General features: G+C 42.5%; 1 protein-coding gene across 2 annotated transcripts in view; it reads left to right on the top strand.

The window, feature by feature from the left end:
* Positions 1-23,685, top strand: part of KIF16B (kinesin family member 16B) — a 318,925-nt gene that overhangs the window by 238,350 nt on the left and 56,890 nt on the right. The window lies entirely within an intron of this gene.

Genomic DNA, 23,685 nt, shown 5'->3' with positions numbered 1-23,685 from the left:
TCTGTGACCCAGGCTGTGCCGAAAAAGCTGTGTAACATTCATAAGCTTATACGGTCCATCAGGTCCGCAGACAGATTTCCTGAGACCCAGGACTACAGTTCTGACTGGGCCTCCCCCACCCCGAGCCCCATTTCACACCTTGTGAGCCCCCTCTATTTCCCTCCCTCTTCCCGTGAATTTCTCTCTCCTCTCTTACCTCTCACTCTCTCCATTAATTACCCCACTCACTCAATCCCCCCACCTCACCTGTATTTCTCTCACATGCGTCTCGCTCTTACTCCCTCTTTTCCTCACTCACCCCCTCTCTCCTCTCACTTCCCACCCTCCGTCAATTACCCCACTCAAACCTTATCCTCTCATTCTCTCCTCCCCTCACACAATTCCCCGCACAAAATATACCAAAAAACCCCATCTCCAATGCAAAAAAACTTCCCACCCCTAAATACATACAAAAAAATCCCCACCCCCAAATATATACAGCCCCCCCTCCAAATATATACAACCCCCCCCCCCAAATACATTAAAAAAAACACCTCCCCAATACATATAACCCCCCCATACATATATAAAAAAATACATATGAAAAAAGACCCGCAATGCTTATAAAACAAGCCCCCCAATGCTCATATAACACCCCAAATGCTCATATATATTTTTTAAATGCTCATATAATAAAAAAGCAGAGAGAGAGAGAGAGAGCTGCAGGTGGGGAGAGCTGGGCCCAACGCCAACTGCTTTGTCCGGGCACCCCACCGCCTCTGGGCCTGGGACACTTGTACCGGCTGTCCCAGTCTGTTGCGACCCTGGGGTCCATGTTAAAATAGACCAGAGGCAAAAGGTGACATACTTTGCTCATTTACATGTCACTTCCCAGAATCTCTAGATGCAATAGAAGCAATGTACTGTATGCTCAGTTCATGGGGAAAGGCAGGGTTGCAGCCTTGTCTGAGACATGGGAACGTAACCACAGGTGGTATTTTTATTAAGTGTGAAATGTAACTTTCTTCTTTACCATACCTTTCATTTACTGCCTATTTACACAGAGCTCAAAGCAAACACGGTAAATCAGCTCACTAGATATTTTTTGCTACGAGTATCCAAAAGTAATGTTTGACACACAATTTATACTGTACATTTGGGTTCCCTACGCCTCAGTAAAGTTTTGTTAAGATCCTGAATGACATATTGTCTTTAGCCTTTGCAAATGTATGAGCAGTCCTTTAGAGACGCTTTAAAATAACAGCAAATATAAGCATGTAAACAGCAAGACATATAAAATGTACGATGCCATATCTAAGTATTAGTCTGCTGATAGTTCACTGAAATCACTCTTCATAATCTGAAACCAGTCAAATAGACTAGGTTTTCTAAAGCAACAATAAATCAAAGATTCAAGGAGCAATTCTTATTTGTTTACAATAATATTTCTTTGTGACAGCTGCTCTTATAGGGCTGTGGGATCTGCTATTAATTTTGATTGCTCCAAGTGCATCCATTCAGTCAGCAGTAAGAGTAACTGCTGACCTTTGATGAGTTTTCATCATTGTATTTCTAAAAAAAAAAGGCAGAGGTGTTAGAGCATCTACAATATTTCTCGGACACACAAAGCAACTGTGATTCATTAGGCCTGTAAGGGAAGGTGCAATACATACACCAGACCAAAACACAGAAAATCAAATCACTTGTACATATACAGTACCATGCACATATTTTTGTATCTTTCCATTTTGTAATTAGTAACAATCAAATATACAAATGTAATCAAGGCCAGGCTCATTCCTATCAGTTGTCTTATAGGCAGTGACACATTTATTTGAATACTGGTCAGAAGTCTATACATTTACATGCAGATTTCTTAAGTGCTTCTGCAGAGAAGGGACAAGTTGAAAATGATTGTTTCAGGGCGCGGTCTCCAAGTGACGGCAGTGTATAAAAACCTTTTCACCACATACATCTGCAATGCATTGGCAGGAAAAGGGTTAATGGATTAAATATTGGCGATTCTCACTATTAGCCAAAAAAAAATTCGAAGAAGTATTTTAAATATTTTTAAAAACTTTTAATAATGTCATAATATGCCAATACTTTGGAGTGTTCTTACGCACTTCCCTAAACTTCTCCTGTGATGAGATTAACGATACAAGTAAATTGTTGATCCAGATTTTTTTTCCCCCTTCTGTTATTTGGTTTAAACACTAATGACAAATGTAGCCTTTTTTTCCTACTATTTTTTTATTGACCGTTTTGATGGGATACAGTACAAAGACAGGTTAAATCGGTAACAAAATTATTATACAAGCCAAGAATACATACACTCCAATATAGTTCTTTTTAACTTTCCTCACGGCCAGAGAAACTGATCGCGGCAAACCCTGCACCAAGGGATGCGATTTATATTCAGCCACGGCAGCTGCCTGCAGCTTTCACATTCTCCGCAGCTGGGAGAAAATGTTTCTTCCCCGCCTCCCCGCCACCTCTACACCCTTGGGGAAGTTAATTCTGGCTACATACTGTATACACTATATGCTGCTATACATAGCTATAGGGAAATAATTATACTGAACAGACTGTTGGAGTTAGTCTAAATTAACCCTGAGAAGAGAGAAACGTATCCTTTTAATTTTGCGTGCAAATTTAGTATTTGCTGTACCGTTTTCCCGAACAACACAGTGCTTTCGTTTCCTACAATTTACTCTTGCCTACACTTTTGCGCCCCCTCCTTAACATCTCTCGGGCTCCACGCGTCATATGACGTCGCAATGTCATGTGATGAGTTTCCATTTGACCCCGGCCTCGTTGTCATGGCGACGCGTCGCTGAAGAGACGGCTGAGAGCAGGTAAGGGAAGTTGCATTTAATTTTACATGCCTGGGGGAAGAGCGCGGGGGGCTCTGCATCCGCTGTGACCCCCATGAAACTCCTGTGCCCCCCCCCTGTTTGCACACCCCTGCTCTAGAGTACGTTTAGGTCAGGAGTTTACAAACTGAGGTGCGAGATTGTCTGTCTGCGGGGGGGCGCAGGGTTTACAGAGGCCCTGTGCGCTTCCCGATGGCACTTAAATGCCGTAGAAGCGGCGAAGGCCTCTGTAAACTGCACTTAACTTGGCTCAGACGGCTTCTGGAGACGCGTGGCCATGGCAACGGGACATCAAGAACGCCAGAGCCGAGGTAGGCGGGGGGGGAGGGGGGGCGCGCGGAGAGGTTGGACAGCCGGCGTGGGGGCAGGGAAAAAAGAAGGTGCACCCCTGTTTTAGGTTAACCTTTGGAATTAAAGTTATGTTCATTAAGTGATACCTAAACCTGCTGTTACACTCTTCTAGACCTTCAATTTGGTCTTTTACCTGGCCTGGGTAGGTGTTTCGCATATTTTCATGATCATAGCATTATTATCTCTCCCCTCATTCTCAACTTAAGATAAAAACCTATTTCAGGGTCTGGATAGGAGTACGCAAGGTTGCACGTAACCTTTTTGGAAGATAATGCAACATTATGCTACAATACCGTGACGCTACACCTATGCTAAGGAGATACTTGGACTTTGTGTTTGCATATTATTAGCTTTAGTCATACCACATTAACTGAGGGACCATAATGTCCATTCCTGTTTTAGGTAACATCACGTTATACACCGTGATTTAGAAGAGCTTTGTCGATCTAGGCCTATGGCGCTATGAAAATTTTGATTTTACCAGTTTTATCTACAGTAGCTTTTGGTTATATGATATTTGTCAAAAAATCTTAATGGATCTTTCTTCCTTTCTTTGCAAAGTAATTATGGTGCATCATTAGTCAAACAGATAAACTTTAGTAGCTGGTATGCTTGAATCCAGTGTTCCTCATCGGTATTGCTGTGAAAAAATGATATAAGACAATTTTTTTTTTACATAATGTTATTTCTTTACCTTTTATTACAGTACAGAAATTAAAAGGGGACATTGGGTTACAAACATACATATAATAGTGGGATAGAGAGATAAATGGGGGAGGGGTTAAGTACATCTTGGAAGCCTATCCTAGCATACTATATTTAAAAGTAGGAGCACCTCAAGGTTACAGGTCACCTCAAGTACTGTAGAACGACAAGAGAGAAAGAACCCCAAGGAGAGCACTTGTCCACTCAAGATCACAGAGACACTAGTAGATAAACAATAATGTATGTGGTGGGCGAGGAATGAATTAATGAAAACACTTTATTAAGGAGTAAATAACTCAAATAAAATAAATTGGAGCGCTCAACAATCAGGATAGTATGATTCAAGTGAGGCCAATATCAGCGAAATTAAAATAAATGAGATGCAGCAACGGTGATTACCAATAGGCTATCCTCGTATTAATGAGGGTAGTGTTAGTACAGTGACTAAGGTATTTATTAAGTACTGTTTATATCCTATTTCCCACCTGAAAATAGTATAAGGTAGCCTCTCAGTATGGTATAGTCATGACACTTATAGTCTAGATTAATATCTAACACCATAAAGCAGTGTTTAACCCTCAGGCTATAGGGTATTGAGTAAAATCTATAGTGTGTCTATAGATAGTGCTCACTTAGACCTAGATAGAAGATATGTCTATATAGGACTAGTATTTAACCCATGTACAAATAGCTGTATAGATAGTTAGCACAGTTCTCATATATATATATATGCTAAACCTTGCAACTCCTAGGTGGTAGGTACAGACTGTAGGCCTGCCTATCAGTAGTTGATACACAATAGGAGTGGAGTACTTAGCCTGAACAGAATAACATACAGGTGGGTAGGAACAGGAGCAGCTAAAACAGTGCACAAGTAGTGCCTGTTAAAACATGAAATCCGTTACTGCAAGTACCGACAGTACAAGTACTGACCAGGCCAGTAGCAATAGTTTAGATCGCACCAGGATATGTGATCTGGCAAGAGGTTCTAAGCTCCATTTCTATGAGTGTCTGTGTATAATAGAATCTGTATACCATTAGAGTGTGAGTGACAATGCATGGGAGCCTCGAGGGTCCATGTTTGCCAGCCAAGGTCCCACACCTTCTCAAACTTAGCTACTTTGTCATTAAGGAGAGCTGTTAATTTCTCCATCAGGACAATGTGCCATATTATTTTTTCTATTTCTAATATTGATGGGCATTTGTCTGTAGGAAGTCGCAATGCAACATCCTGTTGCTGAGTGTACAGTATGTTTAATTAATTTAAGGGCTTGTTTTGGGATATCTTCTTGGGGTTTGTTGAGGAGGGCCCGCCATGGACCAGGGGCGAATCTAAGGCATAGCAGACTAAATATGAGGTCGTAAGCCTGTTCCCACAAAGGCACCACTTCTGGACACTCCCACCATGTGTGGTATTTTCTACCCACGCTCCCGCAACCTCTATAGCAAAGCGGGAATGTCATGTTGTAAATGTTGTGTAGGCATGAGGGATACAGATACCACCTGTACATGACTTTATGTAACGGTTGCGTGAGCCCACAAACTAGACCAGACCCCGGTACTGAGGTGGGAAGGACAGTGCCACGCACCCACAGCAGCGGTGGGTGTGCCTAGAAGGCGGATTGTTCACGTAGCCAGGTCTGGGCAGGAGAGAGAGCGTTAATCCAATATACTTGCGGGGGTCCCGGGTAATAGAGAGCTTCGTAGAAGTCCGTAAGCCAAAGGTCTGGAGTAGAGAAGACAGCCTAGTAGGAGTCTGTGAGCCTGGGTCGTGGAGAGAAGAACATAGTAGAGGCAAGCCGGGTTCAGTACACCAGGGGTCAAACTGTGGAGAGACTAGGACAAGGTAAGGCAAGGCTAGACACAACAGAGGATCCGCACAAAGCTACACTTGGTTATGCTCAGCAATGCATCTGAGCACTGCCAGGATATTTATGCCCCAGGAAGCCAATGGTAAAGGAGGCGGAGCGGGGGCGCGGTCCCAGCGGAGGTCAGGATAGGTGCAGCAGGACAATGGGCTCATTAGGGCTTGACGCGCAGCTGGTGTTCGTTGCGCAACATCACACGTGCGCGCTGCGCATCCAAGGGGACGGAGCCAAGCTGAGTGAACTGTAAAAGGAGCGGGTGCGCTCGCGCTCTGTAATGGGAGTGGGGTTGCGCGAACCAGCGGGATGGAGCGCGGAGGCAGCGGCAGCTGCGGTATTTTGGGTAAGAGAGGAGGGAACACGCCACAAGGGACGTGTTCCCGATTCCTCAAACTTTATAACAATTTTCTTTTGTGATGGTGTTGAGGTGGTGGCTAGTTTGTCCTAGATTACCTTCCATTCCTCCAGCTTCAAGATCTCACCAATGTCTGCCTTCTATGGTCTCATAAAGAGGGGCTTTGGATTTGCACTACTGGGAAATATATGTTGGTACAACATGGAGATGTGTTTAGGGGGCTGGCTTTGTATACAGTATAGACTCAAAAAGGGTGCCATTGAATGAGAATACTCCTGAGTTTTGTGAATGAACAAAATGACTCCATTGGAGGTATCTGAAGTCCCTCTTCGGAAACTCCATAGCTCTTCTTAAAGGTGTTGAAAGATTTGTCCAGCATAAAATCTCCCAGCATGGTTATTGTTTTTTCCCATGGAAATCACGCTTGGAGCATCCTGTTTTAAAGTCTGGGTCACTAAGGAGTGGGGTCATATTTGAATGTTTTAACGTGAGCTTATGTTTGTATTCTGTCACGTCTCACATATTCAGTGAGTGTGAGATCACTAGGTTTGATGGGGTCTTTTTGTCTGATATGGGCTTGAAGCCAGAGCAATTATTTAAGTGGGAAGGGTTTAGTATCGACTACCCACACTCGTTCACCTCCTTCTATGTGCCACAACACCAGCAGGCTCACTTGTGTTGCCTTGTTGTATGAATAAAGGCATGGAACCGAGAGGCCCCCAGAACTGGCAGAACGGATCACAATTTTATAACGACCCACATTTTTCCTCCCGCTCCATATAAAACGGTCCATGCATTGCTGGAGACTAATGATATCTTTTTATTATTGGGATAGTGCGAGTATGAAAGAGGTATAATATTTTAGGGAGCAACTTCATTTTAATGGAGTATATTCTACCTACTGTATCCAGGATATTGGGAATTTTGACCATTGGGCCAGATGGTTCTTGAGCTTACTAATTGGGGGGGAGGGGGGGAAATTGGCTTCATATAGTGCATTTACAGTATTTGTCAACTTCATTCCCAGGTATTTCAGCGATGATTTCTGCCAATTGAAGTCAAAATTGGTATTAATCAACTTGACCATTTCTTAAGGCCTATCGACAGGGCTTCTGATTTAGAGCTATTGAGATGGTATTGAAAAGGTTTGGCAAGGACTTCAGTGGTCTTGTAAGGGACAGGACAATGTTGTCCATAAAATAGGGCTAGCTTGTGGGACTGGGAGTTAGGCCTGGGACCCGCTGCGCCCGGCGGCGCGGGCGGCTGCACGGGCTTTCCCCACCAGCAGGGGAATCCTCCCGAGCCTGTCCCGGTCCCCCCTGGCTGCACAGCTCACTACACGCTGTGACGCATCAGCCGCTACGGGATACAAGAGAATTGTGATCCCTAGCTTCGACGCGTCACGTGGTGTGGCTGTGAGCCAATGAGGAGGGGAGGCTTCGGGAGGAGGAGAAACTTCGGGGAGCGGGGAGGAGTGTGGAGGGAAAGCAGCGTGAGTGCGTGTGTGTGTGTGTGTATGTGTGTGTCTGAGTGCCTATCTGTGTTTGTGTATGTGTGTGTCTGAGTGCGTGAGTGCCTGCCTCTGTCTGTGTGTGTGTGTGTGTGTGTGTGTGTGTATGAGTGCCTGACTGCATGCGTGTGTGTGTGTGAGAGAGAGTGCGTGCGTGTGTGTATGAGTGCCTGCGTGTGTGTATGAGTGTGTGTGTGTTGCTTGTGATTACTTCCATCAGCAGCTCCAGCCCGAGCCCGTGGAGGGAGGGAGGGGGGGGAGAGTAGCGTGTCCCTCCACTCAAGCCACGCCCCCCCTCCCACTCCAGCCTTCCACTCCCGCCCACCTCCCGCTCCGGCTCCCGCTCCCTACAGACCGCATATCGCGGTCTGTGTATGTCAGCGCCCCGCCTGTCTGCAGTGCGGGAGCGCTGACGGAGGGAGCGGGGCCTTAGCCTAAAACTCAATTCTGTGTATGTTAGTATCTTAAAATTAAAACCAGAGACATAACATAAAACACAGACAAAGCTCAGTTTTTAGCACATCTAGTGAGACTCATACACGGTACAGTGCCTAAATATATATGGATAAATATCTAATAAGTAAATGGTCTTTTAGTTTGACATTTTTGGCCAAAATTGTTGTAAGCCCCTGAGCCAACGCCAAGGCAGACCAAGTAGTAGCTGATTCTTGGCTGATTGGAGGGTGGCAACCTCCTACCTAATTGTAGCTCACCCCCTCCCACATTTAAATGGTTATGGGCTCACTCCATAGCATCTTCCACTCAGGGGAACTTGCCTGCTTGCAGTTTGGCTGTGACATCTCTAATTCAGAGTGCTTTTCCTGGTAATGTACAGGTTAATAAAAGCTTCAGTCAGACAGAACTTTGCAGCTAATATTGACAGATTTACTATAAATCATTCTTCCTGTTATTAAACAGGTTATTAAGAATTTATATTAGCGTTAGGGACCCCTGATATGTGGTCTGCCTTGGCGTTGGCTCAGGGGCTTACAACAATTTTGGCCAAAAATGTCAAACTAAAAGACCATTTACTTATTAGATATTTATCCATATATATTTAGGCACTGTACCGTGTATGAGTCTCACTAGATGTGCTAAAAACTGAGCTTTGTCTGTGTTTTATGTTATGTCTCTGGTTTTAATGCATATTGCCATGCTCAGTAGCACTCCTCTGACACTCATATGCTTATATATATGTTGTGGGTATTTTGGGGGTTTAATAGGAGCTTGTTAGGTGTCCAGTATGTTTTACAATTCTTGTCCAGCTAGTCATGGCTGATTGGAGGTTGGCAACCTCCTACTTAATTTAAGCTCACCCCCTCCCACATTTAAATGGTTATGGGCTCACTCCATAGCATCTTCCACTCAGGGGAACTTGCCTGCTTGCAGTTTGGCTGTGACATCTCTAATTCAGAGTGCTTTTCCTGGTAATGTACAGGTTAATAAAAGCTTCAGTCAGACAGAACTTTGCAGCTAATATTGACAGATTTACTATAAATCATTCTTCCTGTTATTAAACAGGTTATTAAGAATTTATATTAGCGTTAGGGACCCCTGATATGTGGTCTGCCTTGGCGTTGGCTCAGGGGCTTACAACAATTTTGGCCAAAAATGTCAAACTAAAAGACCATTTACTTATTAGATATTTATCCATATATATTTAGGCACTGTACCGTGTATGAGTCTCACTAGATGTGCTAAAAACTGAGCTTTGTCTGTGTTTTATGTTATGTCTCTGGTTTTAATGCATATTGCCATGCTCAGTAGCACTCCTCTGACACTCATATGCTTATATATATGTTGTGGGTATTTTGGGGGTTTAATAGGAGCTTGTTAGGTGTCCAGTATGTTTTATGTTAGTATCTTCCCTGTTCATGGTGACCAAGGGTTCTATGTACTGATTTGAGGAGCTCTGCCTGGATTCCAAAAGTGAGACAGGATGGCGAATAAGAATTTTCAATCCACCCTGTCAAACGTCTTTTCTGCGTACAGGGAAAGTATCATGGTGGGAATCTTATCTTTGTTAGCTTTGTGGAAAAATTTAATCATATGCCTCATGTTATCTGATGCATGACGTTAGGGTATGAAGCCCACCTGGTCTCGGTGTATCAAATTAGGGTGATTGTGGTTCAGTCTATTAGCTAGTACTTTAGTTAAAAAAAAAAAAAAATAGGTCCGTGTTTAGTAGGCAACTGGATCTATAGTTGACATGATTCGGGGTCCCTGACCTCCTTATGGATGCGTATAAGGGTGGCCTTAAGCATTTTCTGGGGGGGGAAAGGATGACCTTTGAGAAATGAGTTGCATAGACTCGTCAGGTGTTTGGCAACAAAATTGCTAAACTTTTTGCAATAAAGGTTGGTGAAATAGTCGGACCCCGGGGATTTTGCTGACTTTAGGTTTTTTTAATTACTTCACTAACTTCCTGTAGTGTGATCTCCTTGTTGAGTGAACTACGGGCTGCCTTATGTAGTTTGGGAATTTTGCATTTGGATAAAATATTTTGTATTTTCTTACTATGTTCTGAGCCTAGTAGAGGAAAAAATTTCCAAAATTGGAAAAATTGAAGCGCATCAGGCAAAAACTGGGGCTAAGCACAAACCAAATTGGTTAAAAACAATTAATTAGAAAAAGGGTGACAGCATGGAGGGCGCCATTGAGTACCTCTGACTCGTTTGGCGCTTTGGCTTTGACAAAGCTCCATGAGCACGAAATGCATCTGACGTACTCCTCAATGCAGCCCTCCTGCAGGGGTGCTGTCACCCTTTTTCTAATAAATAGTTTTTAATCAATTTGGTTTGTGCTTCGCCCCAATTTTTGCCTGCTGTGCTCCGTTTTTTCCAACATTGGATTCCTGTACTGCACCATACCTCCGGAAGCATGCATCAGAGGAGAGACCACACCGTGAGTAGTTTAACAGGTAATTTCTTCATTTACATACTGTATTGGCATGAAGATGACATTATTTAACTCTAGGGGTATTTTTCCCAAGACACAGGGAAAGAACCAGCCACTATTGCCAGTTAGGCTACTACTGGCTGCATTATCCCCATGCAACAGGTATGTATGTATAATTAATATATATATATATATATATATATATATATATATATATATATATATATATCTCTCTCAATCTCAATCTCAATCAGAATAAATGAGTTCTTCAGTATTAGGTGATACCTTTTTTATTGGACTAACAATTTGTCATAGGACAAGCTTTCGAGAGTTCTCCTCTCTTCAGGTCATACAATACTGATATACAAAGGAATCTATGGCTAAAACAGTGTAGTAGAGAAAAACCCAGATATGTACACGCTCCCCTGGCTTCAAACACTTAACATCCTACCTTATCTACAGTACATATCTGTTTTTTTTTTTCTTCTGAAGAACTCAACTGGACTAACACGGCTATTTTCTGCTATATATATATATATATATATATATATATATATATATATATATATATATATATATATATATATATACCCCAATTTATGAGCTTTGAATATTAAAGATTTCATCATTTTTTCACTATTATTCTCACATTCGTGGGTCTCCCCTAAAGCAACTAATTACAGCTTTATTCACATGCTGTTTATGCCCAATACTGGGTAGCACTGGTTCAAGAACTTTGTTCTATCCCTTTCTTGGTCTGAGCCCAGGTTTGTTTTGTTCACATCATAAAGGTCCTTATAGTAAGTATGAAATTCTACTAATGTGGGAGGGGTTGTATGTAAGCTGACCCGATCTTTTCCGAATGGCATGAATATTCCATGATCTAGTCTATTCTCTGTTTAGTGGCCAGCATTGTAAGAATTGATCCCTTTTTCATAAACCTTTTGGTTAGTCCATCTAAGGGGTATCTCTGAGGTTTCAGATATGCAAAGTCTTAAGACCCCTTTTACGGCCACAATTTAATTCTATACTTGTTATGAATGAAGAAATGAAGAGAGGAGAACTCTCGAAATGTTTGCTTTCTAGCTCTGATACTTTTTTAGAGAGATCAATCTTCTCGTTCCGCATTAACTTTCTTCTTGCTGATAGTTTGAATAAAACAATTATTTTAAGGGTGATGGAATCTTTCTAAAGAAGCCAACAGTACTGACAGTTGTTATACTTTTTTTTGACCCGATAAGTTGACCTCTATTAATGGGCTTCTTTATTTACTCATAGTTGGTATCTGTGACTGAAACATGTACTGTATTTTTCATGGACCCTTAAAAGCTTCTGACACGTGGGTATTTATTCTCTTTAGTAAAATCTGGAAATGTCTACAGCTGCTCCTAGTTTTTTCTTTTATTATTATTATTCACAAGCATCATACATTAATTACTCAAATAAATACAAGAAGCCAAGCCTAATATTCAAAGCTGGGCGATGCATGATTGAACATGATTTACAACCAGGCAAACACAAGCTCTGTTCTATTGTGAGTTTTCTATATATAGCTGAATTTTACTAGAAAAGAGATTAACATTATGCATGTTTTTGAGAAACTGTTTTGAAATCTAAAGCACTGGAGTTTTTAGAAACCACTCGGCACATACAGTAAATGTGATCGTAACTGTCCGTCAGCAAAACAGCCCATGGGAATATTGTACTGTACAGTAGGTCTGTCTAATACCTTCTATCATATTTACGTATGTTTTTTTTCTGGTGTATAAGTGAGTTTAATACATATGTAGCCTTTTTATCGCTGTGCTCATCTCTGATCAGGAAGTGGACCCGCAGGACTACGGTAGGGGTATATATTCAGCCATCAGAGCTAACGGACAGAGCCCTGTTAGAGGTTACATAGGCGGGTTTCAAGCAGAAGACCAGGTCAGGCAGCCGTGGAGCGGAATCGGGGCAGGGTGCAGCAGCATAGTCTGGGTCACGGTTCCAAAGTAAGCAAAAGGGAATGCGGAGGAAAAAAGCTAGGACTGCTACAAGAACAGGAACCTTTTCTTGGCAACTTTCTGTAGGAAGTGAAGCCATAAATAGAAGGCTGTTCTGCCAGGAACCAAGATGGCAGCAACAGCCAAGTGACGGAAAACTTATAAAAAAAACAGGACCGGAGTGCACAACCAGATATGTATCACGCGGAATCCTCACACTTTTTTAAATATTACAGTAGGTTTGTCTCCATAAAGTACTTTCATCTTTAAATAAACTATAGTCATTATTTACTTTTCTTATAAGTTTTGCCCCTGAAAAGCTTTGAAAAGGGACAGATGTGCTAAGCCTAATGGGAAAAAATGGAGGGAATGGGTTACAACTGTCTCTGTTCTGTTTTATAGTGTGTTGTAGTAGGCACCAATTGAAAATGTTTTTGTCTTGACAACACTTATAAATAACTTAGGGGACTTCCGGTGATATCATCGGGAATGGAAGCCTAACGATGGAGCTCCAAGGACCCTCACAAATATAATACATAAAATACGAGTTTCCAATAACAAAAATTGACTAAGAAAGCACCCAGCACCCAGGATCCATAGAACCGAGCTAGTGAACCGAGCTATAATGTTGGTCAAATTTAAAAAGCCTACGGCACAAGAAGTATTCCATTTTTTGGGGGGGTATTCAAAATGCGGCCGACCAGGATAATGGCGATCGGGCCGAGACTGAAACATGTGCGCTCATGGATCAAGCCCCAGAGGAGGAAGACGGAGGCAAGGTAACTAGACCTTACCTGGAAGATCTTTTTTTTTTTTTTAATTATGTGCTCCTTTCCTTCAGACCTACGATCGGCGGTCAAGGAATTTAAAAAAAGAAATATCGGCCTTAAACCAAAGGACCACGGAACTAGAGCCCAATATGGAGGCGTCTCTCCAACTGCAGGCTACCGCAGGCGACGACGATCAAAAAACTGAAACATGAAATAAAACTCCTCAAAGGTCAGGAGGACCACGAAAACAGAGAGAGGCAAAATATTAGTCTGTAATATACCGGAATCTATACCCATGGAAGATCTGCATCCTTACCTCAACAGGCTCTTTACAGCTATAGACCCTGCCCTGAACATGAACGGGAGATGGACGGGGCCCACAGAGCCCTAGGTCAGATGACCCTAAAAGATGGTGGGACATGATAGTATGGCTACATCATTATACCACAAAAGAAAGGCTTATCGGCTGCTGCAGAGAGAAAGGGGACATTCTCTTTGAGAACAATACCTTACAGATGGTCAACAACCTCTCTAAAGCCACGGTGTCCCGAAGGAGAGACCTAAAGCCGTTGACTTCCCTTTTTAAGAGAAAGAGGAGTCAGATACAGATGGGGCTTTCCATTTAAATTACTTGCGATTAAAAATGGAAAGCAGTTGGCCCTTAGATATCCAGAAGAAAGCGAAAATGTTATATTTACCCTCGGAATCTCACCCTCCTGGGAGTTATGCTCTCCGCCGATGTCCCAGAGATCTGGACGTCATGGAGCTCCTGCGCCCGCATCAGAAAGGCTGTCTGGACAAAACCAGTAGAGACCTACAAATCAAGAATGAAGAGGATTGATTCCCATCGGGTGTTGCCGCTCCAACTTGGCGATTTTGGGTGCTGCTGTTGGCAAGTCAAGCGGGATACCGGAGGCCACAGACACCCTTCCTCCGGCCGGGTGCTCCGCTTGGGGTTACCTGACAGTTTGGAAGCTCTGCGAGCAATAAGGATTCTCCTTGTGATCACAACAAGGCTGTGAAATACCCCAGCCATGGTTCTGCGGAAGAGCCTCTCGGGCCGAACTTGGTATGTTTGGGGCCTGCCGCCCCTTTCTCCCCCTGCTTCTATTGTTTGCAGAGGAACTGGGGCTGACCCGTCTCGTCACCCACTGCTCCATGCCTTTCCCCTCCCTCTCGGCCTCCATGAGATCGATCCAACATCCTTATGGTTTGGGACTTGGTCGGGTGGCTGGGAGTGGCCGGGGATCCATGTTGGAGAGCTGTGGGGGGCAGGGGCAGCAATTGGAGGAGTTGGAGGTATATGCGGTGGTGGCCCACCTGTCTTTATCTTTGACGAAGATATTACAAGCTACTCTGCTAAGCCTGTCTGATCCAGAGAGTTCAGTTTTGGAATCAGATGACCTATCACATTTATACTCTGGTTTGATCCTCGGGGGGGGCGGGGGGGATAAAACAATCGTATATCGGCTGGACATAGTGACAAGGGTCCTGTGACATTCAGGAGCTTAGCGCTTCTAATACTATTACCCCATCTCCCGGTCGCATTAACTTGGACCGTGTATCGTATAATTTGTACTGCCTTATATGTATTTGGACATTTTTCTATTTCTAGGCTAAGAACCCCGTATGTTATATGATATTGGCCGATCCGACCTTACCCCAGGCTCCATGAGGCCCTGTTGAGTTTAGAGTTTAAAAATACAAAGTTTAAATATATAGATGCTACCCAAAGGAACTTGTTCATGTTTAGGCAGCTCCTGTTGCTGCTGATATATATATATAAAATTTGCTGCGTCTTTATTAAAAATATTCAAGTGATGATAAATGCAAAAAAGGGGGAATGAGATGAGCACAGCTAAATGAGCAGGGCTGGAGGCAAGTGCGGAGAAAATTCATTTATTAGGGCATGATAGCCAAAAAAGTTACAAACACAAAGGGAATCCTCTGACGTGTTTCCTGTCCCTAGGGCGCTTTATCAAAGAGTGATGATAAATGATTGCTCAGAGAGGGAAAATAGGCTGTTCTTATATAAATATAAATGCCACAAAATGTCTATGATGAAAAACTAAAATGGTGATAACAAACCAACCAACATATAAAACAAGGAAAGGTGGACAAGGAAGGTTAGGAAAACGGAAAGAGGAGACAGACAAACAACGATTAACCCAATAACAGAAAAATAGCGAAAAAATAATTAACCACTGCAGGATGATGCCGACAGCTGATCTTCAGGAACAACCTTTTTCCTTGACCACTACAAAACAAAAGACAGCACGGCTCCCGTAGCGTAATAGAGTAAGGTAATTGTAATAAAAATACCAGATGCCGCGTGAATTACGGCCACTCACAAGATAAAAATACACTACCGACACACTTTATCACACTGCGGCCAGATCCGCAAGCCGGGAGATTTCCCGGCTTGCTAGTGGCCGCCCCTCGCGTCATCGGGAGCCTGCGCCCCCTGCACGCGCGTCCAGGGCTCCCCGAGGGAGCCCTGGTGTCCCGCGATCGCGGGACGGCGGCAGAGGGTTCCGGAGGACCCGACGGACCCGGCAGCGGTAGGGAGAGCGCCCCGATCGGAGGGCGCTCTTCCGCTGCTTCGGCGCGCGCCCGTCACCCTCCGGCGCGCGCCAGGATACTGCTGCGGCCAAGAACGGGCAAATGCTCGAATAAACTTGGCCGCAGCAGTAGAACAAGCATAAGGGACATAGGTATATCTTTCGTCGGATATCACCGTAACTCCGTAGATGGAGACACCAAGGCAGCGTGTGCAAGAACACATTTTGAAATAATTTCCTGACACCTATTCTTCTTTTAACCGCAAAAAACGGAGTATTCATTCTTATTAAGCAGGGGCTCCCTTTCAAAATAGAGGTGATTACAGATGCCGAGGGTAGGTTTTTGGTAATCCACGGGTGTATCTTGGGCTCGGCCTTAACGTTGATCTATCTCTATGCACCAAATGATAATCAAGCTGAATTTATAAGGGAGGTCTGGAAGCAATTGAACCCCAGTTCTTGTCTTCCTTGATCCTAGGAGGAGATATGAATATGGTCATTTCACCAGAACTAGATAGGTCCACAACACCAGGCCAAGCCCATTCTACTTTAATTTATAAGCTCTCCAAAAAATTTAGGGAACTCATGAGTTCGTTTTGGTGCATGTCTGTCTGTAGAGCAAAACACCAGGGTCAAAGAGATTATACCTACTCTACGCCGCACCAGACATACTCTAGATTAGATTATCTTCTAATAACCAAGAACATTCTCAAAAGATCTTCCAAATCCAATATTGGACCAATAACTTGGTCTGACCTTGCCCCGGTCGATTTGACTCTCTCCTCCCTTCACTAGAAGTAATGTATTCCATTAGAAACTGAATGAGTCCCTGTTGAATCGCCCAGCAATTGTTAACAAAGTCAAACTATCTCTAGTAAGAGTATTTTAGTTTAAACAAGGGCTCGGTGGAGTCGCCCGCAATGCTTTGGGAAGCCCATAATGCCACGATTAGGGGAGTCCTTATCTCCTTTGCTTCCCATAGGAAAAAAGTTCAACAGAAATTATATAAGGAACTGTCGTACAAAATTGTTAATTTAGAACAAAAACACAAAACTAGCCCATCTAAGGCACTATATAAATCTCTAACGGAGGCCAGATTAGAGTTAAAAAAAGATTTAGTTTGAAGATGTAGAGAGAGCATTAAAATGTACCAACCAGTTATATTATGATAAAGGGAACAAGGCGGATAGGATTTTGGCCAACAAGCTCAGTGGCATGAAGACTAGAACGCAAATCTTCACCAAGTGTAAAAATGGGTCGATCACTTTGGACGACCAAGAAATTGCCCGCAAGTTTTCAAACTTCTACTCGGAACTATATAATTTGAACTCTTCAGAAGGGCTCCCCCAGCTATCAAATTCTGAAGCCATATCAAAATATATAGAAACCTGTAACCTCCTGAAGCTGACCAAAGCAGAAAGATGCAACATAAATAGCAAGATTATTCAACTAGAACTGATAAATGTTGTCAAGGCCCTTAAATCAGCCAAATCTCCAGGACCTGATGGCCTATCAAATATATATTCTAAAACATTTCTCCTGGCCCTCTCACTGTCTTTTAGAGTTTTTCAACTCATTCTTAAAAGGTAAATCAATCCCTAAAACTATGACCACGGCCAACTTACAGTAACAATTATACATAAATTAGGGTGCGACCCTGATCAATGCTTTAGCTACCGTCCTATTTCCCTACTGAACTCAGATATTAAAATATATAGTAAGATTCTAGCCAACAGGACAAACCCAATTTTACCGAGGTTGATTAACATACTGTAGATCAAGTGGGATTTATCTCTGGGAGAAAAGCTTCTGACGATACAAGAAAAATAATTGATATTATAGAACATATCCACTCCACCAAGACAAAGATTCTACTAAGCCTTGACGTAGAGAAGGCCTTCGATAGAATAAATTGGGTTTTCTTAGACAAAACCATGCGGTCATTTGGTTTCTTGGGCCCTTTCCTCGAAGGAGTCAGAAGCCTTTACCACTCTCCCAGGGCCTTAGTCAAACTCCCAGGCAATAATCTATAACCTATAGATATCAAAAATGGTACGAGACTAGGTTGTCCACTTTTCCCCCTTCTCTTCGCCCTCTCAATAGAGGCCTGGCTGCAAAGATCAGATTGCACCCATATGTACAAGGAATAGATAAAAGCGCAAAGATAATAAAAAAAAATCACTTTTTTGCAGATGACATTATTCTAACGTTGGCCAATCGTTTGATCTCGCTACCAAATTTACAACAGTCCACATAAAGTATAGTAGAACTGCCCGGTCATTTAAAAATATTGGAGGCTAATTCAAGGGATAATCAAGGACACTATAGGCCTCAAAATTCCCCTGAACCCACTGATATATCTGCTGGCAAAACCAGTAGAGGAGATGAATCACACTGTAAAACGCTTAATGTCGCACATCCTAACTGCCACTAGATGTGCAATCGCAGCCTCATGGAAGTGCCAATTTCCCTCCTCCAGATCCATGGTAGAAAGGAGGATTAACTAAGTTATGTTAATGGAAATGCTCACTGCCTTTCTCAAACATTCTACCAAAAGATTTTGCAAGATCTGGGTGAAGGGTTAGTTAGTGAGTTAGTTTGTTGGGTGGCAGGAAAAAAAAGTGCCTCAGGTCAATATCGGTTAGTTAACCATTAATACTGATCAGAAAGCAAGGTTGTATTGGTCCGGATTGAATTACGATACTGTACAGTTGCCGGCCCCCACAGTATTTTGTTACTGAAATTGTGTTTTTATTTTTAATTTAAAACTTCACCATCACAAATGCAAATCTCAAATCACTTTATATAATAATACACAAGTTACTTCAACCTTACTTGAGAAATGCAACACTGATTGTAACTTGTGTATTATTATATGAAATGATTGAGATTGGGTGGGAAAAAAAGGGTGTGTGCCGAGCACACACATTGTAAATTAATCTTTTGTCACAGAAATTGCATATGTGATGGTGATGTTTTAAATTAAAAATCAAAACACAATTTCAGTGACAAAATGCTGTTTGACTTAGAACGCGCGTACTCGGGGCACTTCCCCTGTGTAGGTATTTGCACTTGTATATTTATACTAACTGAATTCCGTGTGTGTGTGTGCGTGTGTGTCACTCTGTGCGTGTGTGTCACTCTGTGCGTGTGTGTCACTCTGTGCGTGTGTGTCACTCTGTGCCTGTGTCACTCTGTGCGTGTGTGTCACTTTGTGCGTGTATGTCACTTTGTGCATGTGTCACTTTGTGTGTCACTCTGTGCATGCCTCATTCTGCATGTATCACTCTGTGCCTCACTCTGCATGTGTCACTCTGTGCCTCACTCTGCATGTGGCACTCTGTGCCTCACTCTGCATGTGGCACTCTGTGCCTCACTCTGTATATGTCACTCTGTGCCTCACTCTGTGCATGTGTCACTCTGTGCGTCACTCTGTGCGTGTGTGTCACTGTGTGTGTGTGCGCGTCACTGTGTGTGTGTGTGTGTGTGTGTGCGTCACTGTGTGTGTCACTGTGTGTGTGTATGTCTGTTTCAGCACCGGGATCTCTGGGGATGCGGCTCGGTCCCTCCCTTCTTCCTACCATAGGCTTGTTGCAGGTCTTCTTTTTCTCATGTGCACTCCTGCCTGCTCCCGGCGCCTCACGCCCCCCTCCCCACTCGACCCCGGCATCAAATGATGCGCGGGGTCATGTGATGTCACGTTGCCATGGTAATGTGATGTCAAGTGACCCTGGTGCGTCGTTTGACGCCGGGTTAACAGGATGACGCGTCGCTGGTAGGGAAGGTAAGTGTATTATAGAGGCCTCGCGTGTTCCCCCGGCATTTTATTTAAATGGACCTCTATAACAGCTGCGCCCCCCCCCCCCCTGTTTGCGCACCGCTGCTGTATGGCATGTTCCTGTGCCTTCAAGCAAGTGCGCTATAAGGAGTCTTCCTGCATCAGAAAGGTGTCTCTTGAGTTGCACTAATGAGGGATAAGCACTATGGCCCATGTTTACAAAGTGATGTAACTTGGGAATAAATACTTTTTTATACATGGTTTGATATAGCTAGTTATGTTTCAGCTTGAAAATGATGTACTATAGTTCATCTTAATATCGAACAGCTTTATGATGGTGCAGAATAACAATGATTAATTTGTGTTGGAGGTAAGAATTGCAACTTGTCGCTGAAATGATAAACTGAACAAGTGAAGCAAACTCAATCCATGTTCTATTATATATACAATGTGCTCCACTGGTTCTAGATTTAATTATATGTCAAGATACAGCCCAAAAGTGAGAAAGTATAGTGACTCTTGCGGTCTCTGTGCTGCTTTTTGAATGAGAGAACGCCCGAGAATAGGTGCATCAGAAAATAGCCGAATTTTATTAACATTAAAAACACTTGACTAAATTAAAAAGCAATGGTAAATGCACTCGGAGAGAGTGTCTAAAGAATGCTTATCTGCAGGAGTCAGCAATGAAGCTCACTGGGCTCTTTAAGTCCTCAACAGGCTGGTAGGTATAAGACATTCCAAGCCTCCACTTGTAATGATGGAAGTACTGCCTGGTAATGGTCTGCTCCTGCAGCGGCCATCTGTGCTGTGGTGTGGGTCCCTTACCCTCCAGTGGTGGCTTCCTTCCACTTTACTTGTTGTGCCATTACCTGTCTGAGGCTGAGTCTGATGACATCACTGTCCTTGCCTGTGTGTGTGTTTGTGTGCGAGGACAGCACTGCACAGCTGATCATCTCAGATCCTTTCTTCCTCTGTCTGCAGCTTGTTCACTCTATGCGTTTCACTGTGCTATTGCTGCTTCATTTATATATATATATATATATATTACTGTGGAGGGTTTTTGTCACTTTTTTTACCCACCATAACCTTAATGACAGTGGTGATTACCTAGTCTAGTCTCAAACCTGCTTGCCATTAAGACCAGCCTCACACTGATGATACCCATCAAGGTTGAAACATGTATGTGAGTAGGTCTAATGGCTTTGCATCTCATCCCAGCCTCTGTTTAAAAGCTGTGTTTAAAACAGCATGCATTGGCTTGAGGATTGGCTTGTGTAATACGAGCTTGAGACAAAAGGTGGCACTGAGTGCTCATTTGCATGTCATTTCCCAGAATCCCTTGCTGCAGTGGAAGCGCTGTATGCTGGGTGACAATGGGGAAAGACAGGGTTGCAGACCTGTCTAAGACATGCAAATGAACACACAGTAATATTTACAGTTGCTTTATGCTTTACTGTGGAGGGTTTTTGTCACTTTTTTTACCCACCATAACCTTAATGACAGTGGTGATTACCTAGTCTAGTCTCAAACCTGCTTGCCATTAAGACCAGCCTCACACTGATGATACCCATCAAGGTTGAAACATGTATGTGAGTAGGTCTAATGGCTTTGCATCTCATCCCAGCCTCTGTTTAAAAGCTGTGTTTAAAACAGCATGCATTGGCTTGAGGATTGGCTTGTGTAATACGAGCTTGAGACAAAAGGAAGCACTGAGTGCTCATTTGCATGTCATTTCCCAGAATCCCTTGCTGCAGTGGAAGCGCTGTATGCTGGGTGACAATGGGGAAAGACAGGGTTGCAGACCTGTCTAAGACATGCAAATGAACATACAGTAATATTTACAGTTGCTATATATATATATATATATATATATATATATATTTTTAGATATTCAAATTCAGTTTTCATGTTGGCATTTTGGAGGTTGTATTCCTTTGAATACCCATTCATAGTGCGTGATTTCTTGAAATTTTCTCGCGTTAAGACGCGAGTTAAATAGTGTTTTGATTGAATGCAGAAAATTTTGTTTTAGCGTTTTCTGCAATACCGTCGACAAACTGTACATGCATAAGAAGTCCTTTTTGAGGCTCCTTAGCCATACACAAATCCTCAAATTGTACCAATCTGTAGATGATTATCACCACATTTCTGCGCATGCGTGTATGGCAATTGGGAACCTTGTTGAAACGCATATGCGTGTCTTCACATTGCTGCGCATGTGTCATTATGTTCCTAATTAAATTACTGTACAGTAAGATAGTGCATTTCCTCACGGAGTCGCTAGATATCTGCTAGACAGTAGTACAGTACTGAGACTGTACAGTACTGCGACTGTACAGTACTGCATTAAAGTACTGCTGTTTGTGTATCTAAATTGTAAAAACCACTTATTTTCTAGATTTAAATAGAATTTTATACATACTGTATTCTATACAGTATATCAATGACACATTTTTATATATTTAAATGCCTTTAGAACTTTAGGTATAGTACTACTGTGAGTGTCTAGACAATAAAAACATGAACACACTTAAAAGTATATTTAAAGAATTAACATTTTTATTTGTACAGGATAATAAAGGAAAAAATAATAATACAAAAATACATTGCCTCTTCAAAATTTACAATCTTGTCTTTTTCTACTTCACAATGGCTGGTGCTTCTTGGACATCTGGGTCTGTAAAGAAAGAGACAATATTCTATATTATCAATTGCACTGTACATTATGGTTAACATACAGTATGCCTAATGTACATCTTCTATCAAGTTTTCAGCATGTTCTACGCCAAGAGTCACTGATTAATTTTAATTGGCTACTCGTACAGTACTTATTCAACCTGTGTGTATTAATGCTGCTACAGTAAACGAAGTGTTAAACTTTCAAGTTAATATTGCCACAACAATGTTACATTCTATTGGGATAACTGTTTGTGTATCCTCGGCTAAAAGGAGCCCTAATCAAATTGTATCCAACAAAATGATGCATGCTAACAATAAGCATTAGGTTGTTGGGGGTGAAGGGACTTGGCATATGTCATGAAAATGTCATGAGAGATTGGGTATTTTTAATTCCTCTGGTGCTTAAGGGGTTAATGAGCTACAGTTGGAGTAAAATGTGTGGTGTCTTTTCAGAAATCGGGGGCTTAAAAGGGGCTTGATTGAAGTTAGGTGTGAAAAGTACAATGAGTGGGTTTGTGGTATGTTAACACCTATTTGCAGGCCTAGTGTATATTGCTGGTAGAGACAGCTAAGGGCAATGTCTGGAGGATTGGGTGTGAAATAAAGCACCTGTGACAAGTTCTGTACCCAGGAGGCCGAGCTTCAAAGTATTTTTTGACAAGGGGGGTGTGGAAGACCAGGAGCGTGGCTATAGAAGGTATCAAATGGAGTGACCTTATTAAATATGAGAATATCATGAGACGTCCTCTGCTGAACATGATAAAAATTGCATGTGAGTATCCGTGGAACCGAGTCGCACATAATGATTACAGACACGTGAGGTCTAGCAGGTACTGAGACATATATTAATATTTCACTTAATTTTAGGATTACACTGTTATGTTTAGTCTCATTGGGACTGCCATGCGTGCCGGAATGTATTATGTCTCACGTGTCAGGAAGTATAACTGAAGTTAGGTGAACATTTAGATATGGAAAAGGAGTTTTTAAACGTCCTTTGGAGGAGGAGTTTTACTCTGGGGTAAGACTGTCAATCTCACCACTCTTTTATGACAGGGGCGGGGTTTAGGCTGTGTTCAATGGGATAGAATTGTATTTAAGGCTGAGTAAGTGTTGTGGGGGGGAGAGATGTCCACAGAGGGGTATTTGAGACCAGATACGGGATATTTCAATGTTTCTTACCAGCGACCTCTCTGGGGAAAATCTATGTCCTTTGGTAAAGTATAGATTTTCTTTTCTGTTTCTCATTTTATTTTAAGAAGCTGTTCTGCCTTATATTGTAACTGTATGTTTATTTTGTAATACCTTTTCTGTAATCCAATGTCCACGTTCTCTTTGCCCAGCTCCAGACATGCAAAACAGAAATAGAAAAAAAA

The sequence above is a fragment of the Ascaphus truei genome, chromosome 4, assembly GCF_040206685.1.
Source record: "Ascaphus truei isolate aAscTru1 chromosome 4, aAscTru1.hap1, whole genome shotgun sequence".
Classification (NCBI taxonomy): Eukaryota; Metazoa; Chordata; class Amphibia; order Anura; family Ascaphidae; genus Ascaphus; species Ascaphus truei.
The sequence above is the reverse complement of the archived record's forward strand: the minus strand, read 5'-3'. Positions and strand labels throughout refer to the sequence as shown.